The sequence below is a fragment of the Zootoca vivipara genome, chromosome Z2, assembly GCF_965207765.1.
Source record: "Zootoca vivipara chromosome Z2, rZooViv2.hap1.1, whole genome shotgun sequence".
Lineage (NCBI taxonomy): Eukaryota > Metazoa > Chordata > Lepidosauria > Squamata > Lacertidae > Zootoca > Zootoca vivipara.
The window spans coordinates 44,874,392-44,893,151 of NC_142585.1; positions in this window are offsets into that span (position 1 = coordinate 44,874,392).

Below are 18,760 nucleotides of genomic sequence, written 5' to 3' on the forward strand. Positions count from 1 at the left end.
TGGGTGCTTCGCCTGGCGCTGCTGGGCGCTCCGAGCGCTCGACGCTGCGGAGCGCTCCACTTTGCAGCCGCCTGTTCCGGCAGGTAGCTCGCCGCTGCAGCAGCCGGTTCCAGGCCCCGCTGGCTGGCTGGGTCCCGCTGTACACGGTATGGAGGTATGTCTTATTTCCGGGGGGTGTCTTAAATTTAGCAACTGCTACAAAATGCTGCCATGGCTTACTTTATGGCTACGTCTTAAAAAAGGGGAAACACGGTATGTAGGAGTCTGGGGTTGTTGTTTTTTTTTACATTTTAATATATATTTTAATGCAGAACATAAATGGAGATAGAATAGTTGCCATAAGAGGTAAAAATCCACTAACTAAAGCCATTAAAAGACTATTGCAAGGTTACACACATGCACTCTGTCACCCTCTCTCACACACATGCTGCAAGAAGAGCTGTAAAAAACAACAACCCATTGTTTATTTAATACCATCCATTTTTAGACAATGTAAAAGTCAATTAGCCCAGTCCTAAATTCTGCAGGGCTTATGTATATGGACTTAAGTTCATGGGCATCTTCACTCAACGAAAACTTTAGCAATTCATTTTGGTGTGCAAGATAGCTCCATGTGTGAGTGGAGTTGCATGTCTGCATGTTTTCCTGCCCATGGACATGAGTAGGGAATTCCTCGTTCAGGCAAGGATGGATGCTCATTAAACTGTGTACATCCAATTTTTAACCACAGATTTGGGCTTCCAGGTGGTGTAATCTTGCTTGCACAGTGGCACCAATGTATCCATTCAAATTCTAGATTAACAGGGCTCCAACTAGGTGGCCTGCCATGCCCCCTCGGACCCTATGAGAGAAGAATTGAGGGCAACACAAACCCCCAGAACAAGAAATGAATGGAGGCAGGTGTTGCATCTGCAGTTACCTGAGGCCAAGAAGATCTAGAAATGCTAGCAACTTGTTACCTCGAACCACACTTGTGAGGAAGGCCAATAAGAGTACCGTGTGTTTGTCATGCTGCAATGTTTAACAGTGGTAGTAGCTGGGGAGGTTTAGAGAGGTTTTATTTTTATTTTTTTAATCAGTGCAGAAATGGGGAAATGCTGTTCAAACTGCCTATTCATACATTTTTAAGAACTCTGGAGCGACAATGCTTCTGTCATTTTTTTTCTCTTCTAAATGCCCAATTAAGCTGACTGTTTACACCTTGCTGCCAAAAGTCCCATCTCTCAGATCGTGAGTCCCGAAAGCCTGTAATGAGGCCTTGCACAGGCAGTGAGGGGGAGAAGTGACATCATGTTAAGAGAAGCAGCTAGCACACGGAGACAGGGGAAACATTTGGTTTGAAAGGAATGTGACATTGAAAACCTGCTTTGGATTTTTATTTTTTAAAGCACATTTAAACATAGGACAATGTTCCCTCTAATTGCAAGCTTGGGTGCTGATACAAAAATGAGGTCATTTGCAGACAAAACTGTTTTGCCCTCTTCAAGGAAACCCCAAATTTTGCAGAAGTAACTGTCCATTAAAACTGGGGCTTGCAAATGGGAAAACACATGGCACATACGCAAATGGAAACTGAGGATTGTATCCAATGCAGTGCTAAATTAATGTCTCCTAGCCATATATTTGTTGCGCAAGAGAATGCATAAGCCGGTCGCTGGTAATTTCGCTGCACAATAGATTGTGCTATCTGTTGTGCAATGAGCTTCCACTAGTACAGGTGCTGTGTTGGGTTCCTCTGTTGTGCAACCTTAAAATCTATCCATCTGCTAATGCGAGAATCCCCCTGCTAGTAGATACAGAATGTCAGGTTCAGCCTTGAGGGATGAATATGAATGTTACACAACCACACCCTTCCATAACTGCTGGTGCTCTTTGTGCTCTGAGCATGCGCATCATGTGTTTCATTAAGCCCCAACTCACAAATTTGGCAGATTAGGCCGGTCTCCACTCACACTGAGGAAAGGAGTTCTCCCCAATGTCCCTAATGTGCACACTGTGATTCAAGTGGGTATTTACATTGTGCTTTGACTTGAGAGCCAGTAGTGGTTAAGAGCAGTGGACTCGTAATCTGGGGAAACGGGTTCGCGTCTTCGCTCCTCCACATATAGCTGATGGGTGACCTTGGGCTATTCACACTTCTCTGAAGTCTCTCAGCCCCACTCACCTCACAGAGTGTCTGTTGTGGGGGCGGAGGGGAAAGGAGATTGTTAGCCGCTTTGAGACTCCTTCAGGTAGTGATAAAGCGGGATATCAAATCCAAATTTTTCTTCTTCTTCAGGGCCGGCTCTAGGTAGAGTTCCGGTGGTGCGGTGTGCCAGGGCGCCGGGCTGGTAGGCAGGGCGCTGTGCGGCAAAGCCGTGCGGAAACCATGCTGTGCCCTGCGAGGGCGGGGGTGGCAGAGCGATCTCCGCCCCTCAGCGCCAGGGCGGCCGACCTGCTCGAGACTGCCCTGTGTAAAACAGTGTTGGTCTGCCAATGGGCCTGGTGCCAGAAACCAGCTCCCTGTAGAGCACATCCTTGGAGATCCTACCCTCTTCCATTCTGTGGATATGATCAGGCCAGTGTAGAAATTGCTTAGACAGGAGTGCGAACATGCTGGGAATGTGGGCTTGGGAGAACACATCTTTGTTTGGAATTCTGTCCTGCCATGTGATACCCCAAATCCTCCTAATACAGTGCATGTGGAAGGGGTTGAGGTGTCGCTCCTGACAGTTATAAGTTGCCCATGACTCACTTCCATAAAGCAACATGCTCAACAAGCAAACCTGGTAGACCTTCATCTTGGTCATTAGCACCACATTCTCCCATACCCTTTTGGAGAGGCAAACCTCTGTTGTTGATGCCTTGCCAATACCCTTGTCCAGCTCAGCATCAATGGAGAGTTTGCTGGCTATGGAACCCAGGTAGCCTACTAGGTGTCTATTATAAATGTAATAAGTCAGGTACCATGCTCCTGTATGTGTGTGTATGTGTTGGGGGATGCTCCTCCCATTGGCCCCACCCACCCCTGTCACGTGAGGCTTGGAAGGCTGCCCAGAATGGAATGCAGCTTTTAGGGTAAAAAAAAGGTTCCCTACCCCTGGATTAAACAATACTGGGCTCAATAGACTAGATGGCCTGAGTCAGTATGGAGCTGGTTCATATAGGTCCCATTAACATTAACATAAGAGCCTGCTGGAAGAAGCTAGTGATCTAATTGGTCCAGGATCCTGTTCCCATAGTGACCACCCGGATGCCAAGGGGAAGCTCACATGCAGAACCCGAGCACAGAAGCACTCTCTCTTTCTGTGGTTTCCAGCCACAGGTATTCAAACAAGCACTGCTATCTCCAACTGTGGAGGCAGAGAACAGTAATCATGGCTAGTAGCCATTGATAACTCTCTCCTCCGTGAATCTGTCTAATCTTCTTTTAATCCTGTCTAGGTTAAACCTGCCTCCTGGAGAAGTGAGTTCCAAGCTGCATGAAGCAGTGAGCAGCTTGGTTGGAAGACCAGCTCTCAGCTATGAGAGCCTGCCTCTGGCCATTATGCCTTTTCTCCATTTAGCAAGCAACCAAGATGTTCTTTAATCATGGGGCTATGTGAGGTTGATTAGGTTTGATTGCATGTTCCACTGGTATTATTGATCCACCGGAATGATTGATGTGCCTTGTCCTTGTCAGCGCCTCATCTTTGCTGTAATTGCATGAATTATCTGCCAGGGCCTCACATACCTTGTCCTCAAATAAATTAACAAAAATTTTTTTTTAAAAAAAAAAACCCTCCAAAAGAAAGTCACAGAGAGAGAAATACACCGCTGCTTGACGAGGCTTGAATTATTTCTAAGAGGTTCTGCTCACCCTCCTCTAAAACACAGAAAATGTGTGTCCATAAATCAGTGAACTGACACAGATGAAGACCTTTAAAGGTACAATTGTAAACCATTCTTCCCCTTGACAAGCCTTCTCCGAGGCCAAGACTTGCAAAAGCCTCAGTCATTTTCCTGGCTGGAACTAGATCCTCCAGCAAAATTTCCCTTCCCCTCTTTCTACATCTTAGCTCTCCTAAGACAGAATTTAAAACTATAACAGGTATCAGGAGCGAGGAATCAGTAGCTTCCCACATGGAGTTGGACTCTACCTCCCATCATTTAGGCATGGTGAGAGTTGGAGTCCCACAAAGAGATTGCCATACCCCCTGTATGCCCACTCAGCTACCTCTATTGACGGAACTGCCACTGTTAAGGTGCCACATAATGCCCATTCTGCATTTGTAAGGATTTGATCTTTTAGCGTAGCAGCACTTAAACCTTGGAACTCCCTGCCTATGGATATCAGGGAGGAGACAAACTGATACAAACAACAACACTGTAATCTTTTCCAGTGCCTGCTTAAATCATTCTTGTTTATACAAGCCTAACTATATGTTTAAAAAGTTGGTGTGAGTTTTAATCTGGTTTTAATTTTATTAATTTTAACTTTTTGAAAGTTTTAGATTATGGTTGTAATTTTTTCTTATTATTTTATTTTATTTTAGTAAACCACCTAGAGTTGCTTTTTAAAAATATATAATCAAGCAGTGTATGAATTTTATGGAATGAATAAATGACAACATCTGGAGGGCTGAGCATTTCCCATTCCAGAGATCAGACCATTTGAATCCTTTCCCCATTTGAAGCAGGACCACTCTATCAGTTCTGCCAGCAACTTTTGGGTCCCCTTGCTCCTTGAACCTCTTCCATTCCAGATCACCATTGTAAGAACTTTGTAACCAAGAACTAATGCCTGGCCTTTCTAATCCCCTCTTCCGATCCCTTTTCCTTTTGTGTCATGCATATTCATACTGTAGCATGAGGACAATGGTTGTTCCCATCGCCAGTGGAAGAGTGTAGCAAAAAGGCTTGGGCTGAATAGTAAATAAATGGCCCCTAACACAATCCCCCTCAACAACTGGCACTCAGAGGTAGAGTGCCTCTGAATTGGCAGGTTCCATTTTGCTAAAATGGCTGGCAACCACTGAAAACCTCTCATACTCTATGAATTTGTCTAATTCCATTGTGAAGCCAAGAGCCATCCCCACATATGACATTAAATTCCATTAATTTCATCCCATTGTTGAAGCATGTTTTTGTTGAATCAAGAAATAAATAAATAAAGGATAATTCAGGGATGCCAAGATTCAAGTTTAGGGCAAGTACTCTGGTGAGAAAACTCCAGCAGATTTAAATTAGCAAAATATGCAAGCAAAGTAATGCATGAAAGTATAGGCTGTTAGACCTTTAAGATACGCCCTTGTGGGATTTTCCTTTTTGGCAATTTCCCTTCCCTCTTTTCTCAGCATAGGAAAAGACCACAGATTTAATGAGTTAAAAGTGGTTTACTTACAAACTCTCCAAAGGTTAGGTTCATGTACTTTTCCATACATCAGTCAGAAAGGCTGCACAGGCAGTAAAACTTAATTTAGTTGCAAGGTGGTGAAACTTCTTAAATTATTGGTTTAGGAACTCAAGAGTGGCTTGTGAGAGCCATGTGGCTAAGCTGAAGCAACCATCTTAGCTTCTTTACACAATGAGTTTACCAAGTAGACTAGGGGAGAACAATAAGCTTGATTACCCATTTCCTCCCAAGGTTAGGGGGCAGGACCTCGCTAAACCTGGCAGGACAGCTTACTCTGCCACCTTAACCCTTTCATTCATTAATTAGACTTAAGCATGTTGGTTATATGATACTGGTTATATCACAGGTTTTTGGTTATGTCTGTCAGCCAATTGGACGCTGTCAGCCAATTGGACCCTGAGCAATTTTATTGCAGAGAAAGGGAATAATTTGATCCTCAACACAAAAAAATATATTATGGTTGTTGTTGTTGTTTGTCCCTCTATATCAGACATAGAAACTTAACCCTGGCTTGAGAGCAGTACATGTGAAAAGGATCTAGGAGTCTTGGTAGACCACAAACTTGACATGAGTCAACAGTGTGATGCAGCAGCTCAAAAAGCCAATGCAATTCTGGGCTGCATCAATAGGAGTATAGCATCTAGATCAAGGGAAGTAATAGTACCACTGTATTCTGCTCTGCTCAGACCTCACCTGGAGTACTGCGTCCAGTTCTGGGCACCACAGTTCAAGAAGGATACTGACAAGCTGGAACGTGTCCAGAGGAGGGCAACCAAAATGGTCAAAGGCCTGGAAACAATGCCTTATGAGGAACGGCTTAGGGAGCTGGGTATGTTTAGCCTGGAGAAGAGAAGGTTAAGGGGTGATATGACAGCCATGTTCAAATATATCAAAGGATGTCATATAGAGGAGGGAGAAAGGTTGTTTCCTGCTGCTCCAGAGAATCGGACACGGAGCAATGGATTCAAACTACAATAAAGAAGATTATACCTAAACATTAGGAAGAACTTCCTGACAGTAAGAGCTGTTCGGCAGTGGAATTTGCTGCCAAGGAGTGTGGTGGAGTCTCCTTCTTTGGAGGTCTTTAAGCAGAGGCTTGACAGGCATATGTCAAGAATGCTTTGATGGTGTTTCCTGCTTGGCAGGGGGTTGGACTGGATGGCCCTTGTGGTCTCTTCCAACTCTATGATTCTATGAACCCCCCAGGGCCAAATGGTCCTCCATATCTGGCCTTTAGGCCTCTCTCCTGACCACACATCTCATCCTACTACTCCTGCTCTTCACCTCTCTCAATGGGCAAGGGGGCCTGAGGGCTGCATTCTTTCCCAAGCAACCTTTCAGGGGACACATGCCAATGGTGGGCAGAGAAGGGCAAAATTGGGTGCAGCAGTACACCCAGATAAGCAAGATGCATGATCAGAGCTAAAGGGTACCTTCCAACCAGGCAAAAACACTCAAGGAGGATGGCAAAGCAGGGCAGGTGGTGAACATAGCTGGGGAGAGACCTGAGGACCAGATAGAGAGACTGCATTTCGCCATCAGAACTGAGGTTCCCTGCCCCTGTTTTAGGGAGCCCTTTGGCAATGTGACCACAGTAGATCCTTCCCCTCTGGGCCCAATTCACAGAAATGTGCAGAGAGAAGTGTAGGAAGCAACTCCATTTCCTGACTCTTGTCGTTGTTTGGATGCTCAGAGAGAGAGCAGGTGGACAGGCAGTGAAAGCGAGGAGGAAGAAGAGGAACTGCAGGACTAGGAGGCTACAGAGAGCAGTCCTGGGCCCCATGCAAGGATGTGGGGCTTGGCAGCTTCCTTACAATGCCAGCCAAAGACACCAGCCCTAATAATGGGTAAAATGGACCAACAAGACAACATGGTAGAAAGCAGCTTCCATATGTAAATGTCAATGCTGAAATTCAAGTCCAGGTCTATTCACTGGGCCACATACCATTTCTTGTCGTTTTGTGAAATGATGGGTTTTCCAGCACTCACTATCTCTATATATTATTTCTGCAGAGGCGCCAGATGGATAATTGCAGGCCCTCGGTGCCTAATCTTCTCTCCAGGACACCGACAGGTTTCTGAGCCAACAAAACTTAATTGAACTTTCCGTTCCAGCTGAGAAAGGTTATGGATCTGCCGAGTGCAAACGGAAGGTAGGATGAAAAGGTCAGAGGCACTGTGCTTTTTCTTTGGTAATGGATTGACCAGAGGCATGTTTTTTTATCTTCCTCATCACCACTGGACTGTAAAACTTAATTAGCAAAGTAACTTCTCTTCCCCTTGTCTGAAGGGATGTGTGTGGGTGATGATTACACATAGATCACATTTTATGAATGTGTCATGTTTGCATTGGAGGCCAGCAGCTGGTGTGAGGGACTTCTGCTTATTCCATGACAGGTTGTGCAAGGCAAATAGGACAAACCTGAGGTGATGGAGCTTGTGATGGGATAAGCGGATGCATCACCCAATGAATCTAGCAAGGCTGCCTTTGTATTCTATTAAGGCTAGGTCAGTTCAGAATGTAGATCAGCTCATGGGTGGTGGAAAGTCACAGCAGTAAAGGGAGAGGGGAAGTTGTGTTTATTGACAGACAGTGGGGATGTAGTCACCTAAGTATTAATCAAAGCAGACCCACTGAAATTGATGGGCATGGCTAACTTGGGTGCATTAATTTCAATGAGTCTACTCTGAGCAGAAATTATTTGGCTTGGTGCTTAGAGCGCTGAACTAAGACTTGGAAGACCCAGGTTCAAATCCACACTTGGCCATGAAGCTCACTAGATGACCCTGAGCCTGTCACTTTCTATCAGCATAACCTACCTCATAAGGCTATTGTGAAGACAAAATGGATGGGGAAACTGTGACCCTCTAAATCAGTAGTGAGGAATCTCTGGCCCGCAGGCCTGCCACGTCCACCTGCCCCAAACCTGACATTTCATATAGAAGAATCATAGAATTTTAAAGTCAGAAGGGGGCGTGCAAGCCATCTAGCCCAAACCCCTGCAATGCAGGAATCTTTTGGCCAACATGGGGCTTGAACCCACAACCCTGAGTTTAAGAATCTCATGCTCTACCAGTTGAGCTATAGTTACATCATGAACCAGCTGGATGGTAGCACCTTCAAAGCACTGTTCAATGCTCTATGGACAATGTTTTGCAAACCTGGATGATCAGCTCTGTGGGAAAAAAGCAGGTTAATAATAATAATAATAATAATAATAATAATAATAATAATAATAATAATTTTATTATTTATACCCCACCCATCTGGCTGGGTTTCCCCAGTCACTCTGGGCGGCTTCCAGCAGAAATATTAAAATACAATAATTTATTAAACATTAAAAGCTTCCCTAAACAGGGCTGCCTTCAGATGTCCTCTAAAAGTCTGGTAATTGTTTTTTTCTCTTTGACATCTGGTGGGAGGGCATTCCACAGGGTGGGTGCTACTACCAAGAAGGCCCTCTGCCTGGTTCCCTGTAACTTGGCTTCTCGCAGTGAGGGAACCACCAGAAGGCCCTCAGCACTGGACCTCAGTGTCCGGGCAGAAGGATGGAGGTGGAGACGCTCCTTCAGGTATACTGGACCGAGGCCGTTTAGGGCTTTAAAGGTCAGTACCAACACTTTGAATTGTGCTCGGAAATGTACTAGGAGCCAATGTAGGTCTTTCAATGTTGTCTGGTTTCATTGTGACTGACAGTTGGATAGCACTGCCCATCTGTCAAACATGATCTGCGTGGAGTGAGGGAGATACGGATCTGACCCACCAGCCAATTCTGAATCCCATCCACCCCATGTAATGTTGCCAATAATCAAGGATAGTGATGGTTGGAGTCCAACAGTGTCTAGAGGGCTACAGATTCCCCTCCAATGTAGTAGGGAGGACTATGTGTGTTGACCTCAGCCTCTTGGAAATTAGGAGGAATAATACTACTATTTTTCGTATTATAAAATTTGTATTACTATTCTACATGATGACCAAGTCTCATAATCGGTTTGTGCATGGGGGCATTGGGGGGGGGAAAGATACAACAGCATTTTATTTTCAATAGTGCCCAATACATTGAAATTTGTAATTTTTAAAAAGAGCTGCCAGGCATCATTGTTTAAATTGGTAGATTAATAAATAAATGCTTTAGTTGATTTGCTTACTCAATAATTAATTGATTATTTTTTTAAGAGGCTGTTTGCTTTTTTCAATCCAACATCAGCAGTACAGCAGTTTTTACTCGGGAAACACAAGTTTCTACATTAAAGAGAAACTCTTGCACTGTTCTCTGACTCCCATGGGCTCAACCAAGGAGAGATCCACCTGCACTTGTAAAGGCTCCTCCCTGTGATCAGGAGCATTGGAATGGCTGGTTTTATGTGTATTGCATTAGGGTTGGCATGGGGTGAGTTCACGTTCTGAATGAAATGGATTCACCCGATGTGCACCAATGTTTGGTTTACACTTGGATGTACTTTGCCACTTGTGCTTCAACTGGATTCCTTTATGAGATGGTCCAGGAGCTTCCTAACTTGGTATTTCCCACCCCCTTCCTTTTACACATACTAGGCTCTATGGCAGGTCACATAGGCTGCTTCTGCCACATATGTATGTTGAAAAGTTTACTGTGGTTTCCCCCTGGGAGTGATATGCTGTGACAACATGTCATCAGCTCAGAGAGATTCTCTGGCAAAACCATGGCTACCCCTGTGTCTCTCTTGCCCATCAGCTGGCAGGTGCCCCCATATAATACCGGAAGCTGATTTTACTCTCTGGAAGCAGTGTTTCAGTATGTCTCTGATACAGGATTGGCCCACTCATGAGGAAGTTGGGGCAACCACTTCAAACAGTAGGGTAGCTCAGCTGAACATGGTGGTAATAACACCAAGGTTGCAGGTTTGATCCCCGTAAGGGACAGCTGCATACTGGTATTTCTGCATTGCAAGGAGTTGAACTAGATGATTCTCAGGGTCCCTTCCAACTTTACAATTCCATGATCCCTATTCAGATCTTTGTTGTTGTTGTTGTTGTTTAGTCGTTTAGTCGTGTCCGACTCTTCGTGACCCCATGGACCATAGCATGCCAGGCACTCCTGTCTTGCACTGCCTCCCATGGTCAAACTCATGTTCGTAGCTTCGAGAACACTGTCCAACCATCTTGTCCTCTGTCGTCCCCTTCTCCTAGTGCCCTCAATCTTTCCCAACATCAGGGTCTTTAATTTTCCCCTGTTCTTGTCGTAGATCTTCACTCACCCCTTCTTTCCTGGCACAGAGGGAGGTGGCATTTTGTTGTTCACTCCAGGTGCCAAAATGTCTTGGACTGGCCCTTTTTCTGAAACACCAAATGAACCAGAGAACAACTTAGTAACTGCAAAGTGAAGATAAAGACATTGGAGGCATTGTGCAGACCTATCTGAAGCACATCAAACAACACAAAAAAGTCAATCAAAGAGTCATTTATCCATCACACTATTAACTGAAAAACTTCTGGACTCCCAGATCCTTTCAGCCAACAAGAGGGTAATCAGGGAAGCTGTGCAGAAGGCATCCATGGCAAAGCAAGAAAATGTAACCTTTCAACTCCTGCAATAATCCCTACACCAAGCTCAGTAGATTTAGGTCACTGGAAGTGAATTGGCGAAAAGAGGATTTCACAAAGTAAGGTCTGAGCTACTGGGACAGAAAGCTTTTTATTTTTTCCATTCCAGAATTGTAAGTTCAAGGCTGAGCTGAGATTGGAAAGGGGGGGCAAAAAATAAAATAAAAAAGCCTGAGAGGGGAGTTTAGGGATACCCAAAGCATACTTGCCCTTTTCAGAACCTGTGTTGATTAGTACATTTGAAAACCAAGAGAAAGAGATTCCCTTCTTGTTGGCTATATGACATCATGGTGCCACTTTGACAAATCTTCCTGGCTCTCTGGCCCAGCAACAGCAGCAGCAGCAACAACAACAACAACAAAGTCAAAGGAGAGTGGGAAGTTCTGTTCTTATTCTGAATGAGATAACATTTTCACCAAATTACACAATTTCACCAATGACTGCTGGAATTGGGAATGTGTATTACACACATTGTAGGTCTTGAGATACACAGTTAATTTTCAGACATGAGAGAGTCATAAGGCTTATGTTAAATATTTTCACATATTTTCAAATGCTGTTATTTACTGGTGAATGTTGGAAAAAAGAATGGAATTTGATCATTAAAAAAAAAATATTATAGGTTGCCCATGAAATAGATAGATGATAGATAGATAGATAGATAGATAGATAGATGGATAGATATAACTTTTTTTCCTGACACTTCCCCTACATACTTCATAAATCTTAAGAATTACCAGCAAACTTTAGCATTCACTGAGTAGATGCTAATTTTCTTTACAAAGCACGTATACCTAGGAAATATTATTTGCCCACCCACTATTCCTAAAAAGAGCTTTAATAACTTACCTTTCATCAGCCTTACCAATTCATTATCAGAGATAAACCAGAGCTTCCATCTTAGTGATATCACCAAAGTTCATAATTGCTTTGTTTTGAACACAACCTGATTACAAATCAAACTGAGATGATGATTTGATGCAGCAACAAAAAAAAAGCTAATGCAATTCTAGTCTGCATCAACAGATGTATAGTGTCCAGATTAAGAGAAGCAATAGTACCATTCTGTTCTCCCTTGGGCAGGCCCCACCTGAAGGATTGTATCCAGTTCTGGGCACCGCAGTTTAAGAAGGATATCGACAAGCTGGAATGTGTGCAGAAGAAGGAGACCAATATGATCAAGGGTCTGGAAACAAATCTTTATGAGGGGCGGTTGAGGGAGTGGAGTATGCTTAGCCTGGAGAAGACCGAGAGGCAACATGGCAGCCATCTTCAAATACCTGAAGGGCTATCATGTGGTAGATGGAGCAAGCTTGTTTTTTCTGCTTTGGGGGGTAGGACCCAAACAAATTTATTCAAATTATAAGAAAAAAAGATTCCAGCTAAACATTAGGAATAACTTTCTGACAGTAAGAGATTGTGTGAGGTGTCTGAAGAATCTGTGGGTTGTATCCAGATCAAGCCCTACTCAGAGTTGACTAATAATAATAATAATAACAACAACAATAATAATTTATTTATACCCCGCCCATCTGGCATTGAGATGATCCAACCTAAGTTAAGCATGTATTTTAATTTGAACAGATCTTTATCAATTTCCTAACTAGGGAAAAAACCAATTTGTAAAAAAGTGCTACTATTGTTTTGTACCAGGGCTACAGAGCACTTTAATTAACTTTACTGTGGATGCTTGGGTTGCGAACGTGATCCATGCAGGAGGCACGTTCGCAACCCGCAGTGCTGCATCTGCGCACACACAGGTCACAATTTGGCACTTCTGTGCGAGCGCCGAAACCTGGAAGTAACTCGTTCCAGGACTTCCGGGTTCGGTGCAGTGCGCAACCAGAAAATGTGCAACCTGAAGTGGCCGTAACCCGAGGTATGACTGTAATCACACAAACCTATATCCCCCAATAAATGCGTTGATTCCCCTCTTGCAAAATAGTGTCTCTCTGGAGGTGCCCATTGTGACATTCCACAACTACATGGGAGTTAGAGGAACAGTTGCTAGCCTGGAAGTAGTTGCACAGAGAGCTTCACACTTCTGTGAATGTGCAAAAAGCTTTTCACAAGTTTTACGAACACTCAATCCATAGCTCCTTTCTCTACCCCTATGATATACTTTAAATTTCACCACTTACACTTTAGATGTGCCTTTAATGGCATGAAGCTGACACTATCATGTGTGATTGGGGTTTAATATATGAACAAGTTCTGGAATATGTCATCTGAATGGAACCTGTGCCTCTCCCAAATTTGTTGTTCTTGAATCTTGATGATGATGATGATGATGATGATTTCTTACCCAGCCTTCACCATACGGTTCCAGGGCAGCTTACAGCAGTGCAAAGATACAGTTATAACAATTTGCAGGGTGGGTCCTAACATATGTCCATAGGTCTAAAAAGGTTGACAACCCCTAGCACCAAATGAAAGCATCAAATGTTGGGTTGTTGTGGTTGTGTGTGTGTGTGTGTTTAGTTTTGCCTCTTAAAACAAGGAAATAGTTTGAGGCTATGTTTTAATTAAAATGAATATCTGTGCTATCTTAATGTTATTGCCAGTTAAGTGTAGCGGGGTGATTTAGCGTTCTATAACACAATTATGCACCAGTAATGAAGCTCCCTAGAATTATCCTCAGAATTTAGAATGCAGAAGGGAGCTGTAGCTTTCATTTGTATCTGTATTACAGCCTTTTATTGTTGCAGTATTTTCTATTTGCCTCCAAGATTAACTCAATCGTATTTAAGTCTCTAGTTACATTAGCCAGAAATCCGGTATAGAGGGCTGCTAGAAGCATTCTCCCCTCCTTGAAAAGCTTTTCACTTTCCTTTTTATATATAAAATGTAACTCCATCTCTGCTATGGCTATCATGGAGTGAAGGAAACATGCCCCCAGTCTGCATTTTAGAGCAAACAGACCTAATTTGTCAGTCCCACACTTATATGTGGAAAGTGATGCAGTTCTCAGTCAAATTAATCCACTGCAGTTTCAGTTTATTTGTTTTCTTTAAAAAGGTGCACATATGCATTTTAGGTGGAAATACAGTTTAAAAGCATGGAATAATGCATATTTTAGGGGGAGAACGCACACAAAGGTGTGTGCTTCATACATGCTCAGCTGAAGGCAAAATTGCAATTTAAATGTGAATTTTGCATGATTAGAAAAAAACTGCAATTAGAAAGACAGGAGACTGCTATGATTGAGTACATGCAACTTGATGTGAAATGGAAGTGAGCAGTCCCATCCATCACTCATACAGATTTAACAAAATTGTAGGATCTACTACCCTAAAACACAAAGAGCTGAGCCAAAATGGGTCCCAGTGCTGCCTCAATACAGCTGTGTGCTTCTATCACTCGGCTCCGTTGAAAGCGGATTCTCTGTGTGAACCAGAAAGTGACCTCTCCAGACAATGGAATGACTCTTCTTTTCTTATCTCTGTGCCATTTACTGGGTGACGCAGACACTATTAGGCAGTTGAATGCACATGTGTACTGTGTTTACCACACACACACACACACACACACACACACACACACACACACACACCATCCCCATGCTGCCTCTGCCATTGTGTAATGCCCATAATTTCTAATTCTCAAATTACTCCAAGAAGTGGTGATCAGGTCAGATCAGGTCAGAATTCACAGCAACTGGATTTGGCATCCCTACTTATCCCTAGCCTTCTTTGAACATTCTACATTTGTTTCAATGGCAAGGAAAGTTTAGGTCGCAGGGCTGGTTCCAGGTTTGTGAGGGTGCTTAGCAAAGCATCCTCTAGCCCTACTAGCTCAGGGCCCTGGGTGGCGTTACCTGGTGGCAGCAGCAATGCTAGCAAGTTAATGGCCCATTTTAATTTCCCACGGTGTCCCAGGCATAGTATTTTGGGACATTTAAGCCACAATATCCCAAATCCTTAGAATGGTTGAAGGTAGAAACCAAAGTAAAGACCTTTTATCTGTCCTAAATCAGTCCTGTTTGGTATTTATAGGTCCCAAACAGGCATAAATTAAAGCCATGTGGTATTGTGAGACCTATTGGCATATAATCCAATCTGCATATACAGTATCCTGTTAATAGGGTAAATTGCAAAGTGTTACATGTTAAAAAATATCAGATGATCTGAGCAGAAATCCACTCTTTGTGCAGTATCCAATGTTGATGTTGTTTAGTCGTTTAGTCATGTCCGACTGTTCGTGACCCCATGGACCATAGCACGCCAGGCACTCCTGTCTTGCACTGCCTCCCGCAATTTGGTCAGACTCATGTTGGTAGCTTCGAGAACACTGTCCAACCATCTCGTCCTCTGTCGTCCCCTTCTCCTAGTGCCCTCAATCTTTCCCAACATCAGGGTCTTTTCCAGGGAGTCTTCTCTTCTCATGAGGTGGCCAAAGTATTGGAGCCTCAGCTTCACGATCTGTCCTTCCAGTGAGCACTCAGGGCTGATTCCTTCAGAATGGATCCAATGTTAATACTGTAATATAAAAACATAAAAAGAGCCAACTCCATCTGGCCAATGGCCAATCTAGTCCATCATCCTTTTCTCACAGTGGCCAACCATATCCCTAGGGGAAAGCAGGAGGGAGGACTCAAGCACAAGAGCTCTCTCCCCTCCTGTGGTTTCCAGCAATTGATATTCATAAGCATTGCTGCCTCCAACTGTGGAAGCAGAGCATAGCCATCTTACTAGTAGCCACTGATAGCCCTCTCCTCCATGGATTTCTTTAATCTTCTTTTAAAGTCATCCAGGTTGGTAGTCATCACTGCCTCCTATGGTAGTGAGCTCCACAGTTAAACTAAGCACTGCATGAAGTACTTCCTTTTATCTGCCCCCAATCTTTCAACATTCAGCTTTATTGAATGTCCATGAGATCTACTGTTATGAGAGAAAAGGTTAGTTCTGCTCTGAGTATCCCCACTACAATTACTGAACATAACTAACATTGTTCCATTAATTTCAATGAGTGGTACACTGGGATTTTTTTTTCATTTATATGCCTTGTTTTAATGGTACATACCAGGGAGGAGACTCTTGAGAGTCCCATGGACTGCAAGAAGATCAAACCTATCCATTCTGAAGGAAATCAGCCCTGAGTGCTCACTGGAAGGACAGATCGTGAAGCTGAGGCTCCAATACTTTGGCCACATCATGAGAAGAGAAGACTTCCTGGAAAAGACCCTGATGTTGGGAAAGATTGAGGGCACAAGGAGAAGGGGACGACAGAGGATGAAATGGTGGGACAGTGTTCTTGAAGCTACGAACATGAGTTTGACCAAACTGCAGGAGGCAGTGCAAGACAGGAGTGCCTGGCGTGCTATGGTCCATAGGGTCACAAAGAGTCGGACATGACTAAACGACTAAACAACAACAACAACCAGGGTAGAGGGGTTGACTAATGTCAGAGCATGGGCAGGTGTATCAGTTTGCGAAGGTAACGATGCAAGGGCTACTGGCATTCATTCTGCACCATCATTGAGGCAACCAGAAATTAACACAAGGTGCTCAAGGTTAGGGTCAGACACAGGTAAGCAGACTTTCCTCTTCTTTGGTTGCATATAAAGAGGGAGAACAGATGACAGAGTGCTGGCTCAGATCAAAGGAGGCACAAGCAATGTACTGTAACTGTGCAACAAATGGGCAACCTCAAAAAAGCAATTGGAATTCAAGGATAGTGGTGTAGGATAACATCAAAGTAAAGAGAATTCCATGTTTTCACATAGCCTTTTAAAAAAAATCTTCCCTGGGTTGGGAAATGGGATTTATAAAGGGTGTACAAGTGAGAGATATTTAGATGTATTGTAAATGCATGCAAATATACACATGCAATGAGAAGAGTCCTGTGCTTACTGGTTTAGAAATATGAGACTCACTAAGCTCATTCACAGTGCCAGAAGGTCCGGGGACTTTGAGAGCCCTCTGAGCTAAATAAAGGATGAAAGGAAGGGCAAAATTAGTAGCCGAAACACTCATTCTTCTCACTACCATACACAGGGGAGTGATCAAAGTTTTTTCACATGAATGTGGTCCTTTGCTGTAACTCAGTGTGTCCTCATTGAAATAGGTAACAAGCCAAAGGGTTGGTTTACTTGAAGGGTTAATGTCTAATTCTAGCGTCACTTTCTGCACAAGCCAAAAGCATCATAGTATTTTCTTATTTTTTTTTTTTGGTAAATAAAAGGAAATGCTTTCTTCTTCATGCAGATATACGTTTTTAAAATTAAATGCAGAAGAAAACCTCCTTGCTTCTGGCAGAAATGCAATGTAGGTGGAATTGTCACATATTAAATTTGCTTTCAGTCAATGGGACGAATATATCCTCTAAAAATAATATTTCTTTTCTTTATTTTTATTTTTAAGGAAAACTTTTTCTTAATAAAGTTTTACCTTTGAAAATCTGATTTCTGCCTTAAACAGAAAGGCAGGGTTAGAAAACAAAAATGATGTGTGTGAGTAGGAAATTCAGAATGGGGGTGGGGGCGGGGGAGGCAGAACACTAAATTTATGATATGGTAAAGAAAGCCAAGCCTCCACCCTCTGACCCACCCCAACACCTGATATTTGGATGAATATTGCCCCTTAAGCAGTTTGGATGTATATACCTGTTTCTTCAACAAAAAACCATGTTAGGATCAAAGGAAGCTAACTGGTCTGAGACAGGCCATTGGCTCATCTAGGTAGATGCCCATTGGCTCATACTGTGCACACTGGCAGTGCATCCCCAGGTTCCAGGAAGAGGATATTCTCAGCCCTATCTGGAGATGCCTGAGATTGAACAGGAGCCTTCTTTATAGAAAGCAGATGCTCTACCACTGAGCTATGGCCCTTCCAAGTTGGCTGGGCCATAGCTTGGATGGGCCAAGTTGGGTGGGCCATGTGGGGGGAAGGAAACTGGGGGTGGGGAGTAGGGGTGCGGAAATGGAATAGATTATCTTAGAATAGGGTTTGGCTGGCAATATAGGACCCTCTCCCAACTGCAGCATTTTGTTGCAGAGCCCGCCTGTACAGTGGTACCTCTACTTACGAATTTAATGCATTCCGAACGCACATTCGTAAGTCGAAAAAAATTGTAAGTCGAATCCCATAGGAATGCATTGGGAGAAAAAAATCGTAAGTCGAAGCAACCCTATCTAAAAATTCGTAAGAAGAAAAAATCCTATCTAAACCGCATCCAAGATGGCGGACGGAGCTCCATTCGTGAGTAGAAAAATTCGTAAGTAGAGGTACCACTGTATTTGTATCCTAGCTTTCTGAGGCAGCTAAGGCTGCTCAACCCCAAGCAACCATCAAACAGATCTACAACAACAACATATTAATACCCTTTGGAACTCCCTCCTGTTACATATCTGACACATGCTGCCTCTATTGCCTATTCAGTGTTCTTCCTTTTTCAACAAATCTTTTAAGTGGATATTCTCAGCCCAGTCTGCATCTTTGGATATTAAACTCTTATCATATATATCTCCCTGCTTAGGAAACACAGCAGAAGAAGAGCTGATTGCATTGCAGTCTTAGCCTGCTATGTAAACGAGGCAGAAGATGAGAGATGACAACGTTATGATGCCTTGAGGTTTTTAGGCAAAAAGTGTGTGTGTGTGTGTGTGTGTGTGTGTGTGTGTGTGTGTGTGTATCCATTTAGCTTAATTTTAATTTAACTTAGAGTTAATAGGGATGAATTAATAGACTGACAATTATTCAGAAATCTATCCATTAATGTCTGGAAAATTGTGTTAATATACGAGTCATTTCATGGGTAGAAACAAAAACAATATAAGAAAATGAGCTTCTTCTCCTTTGTAA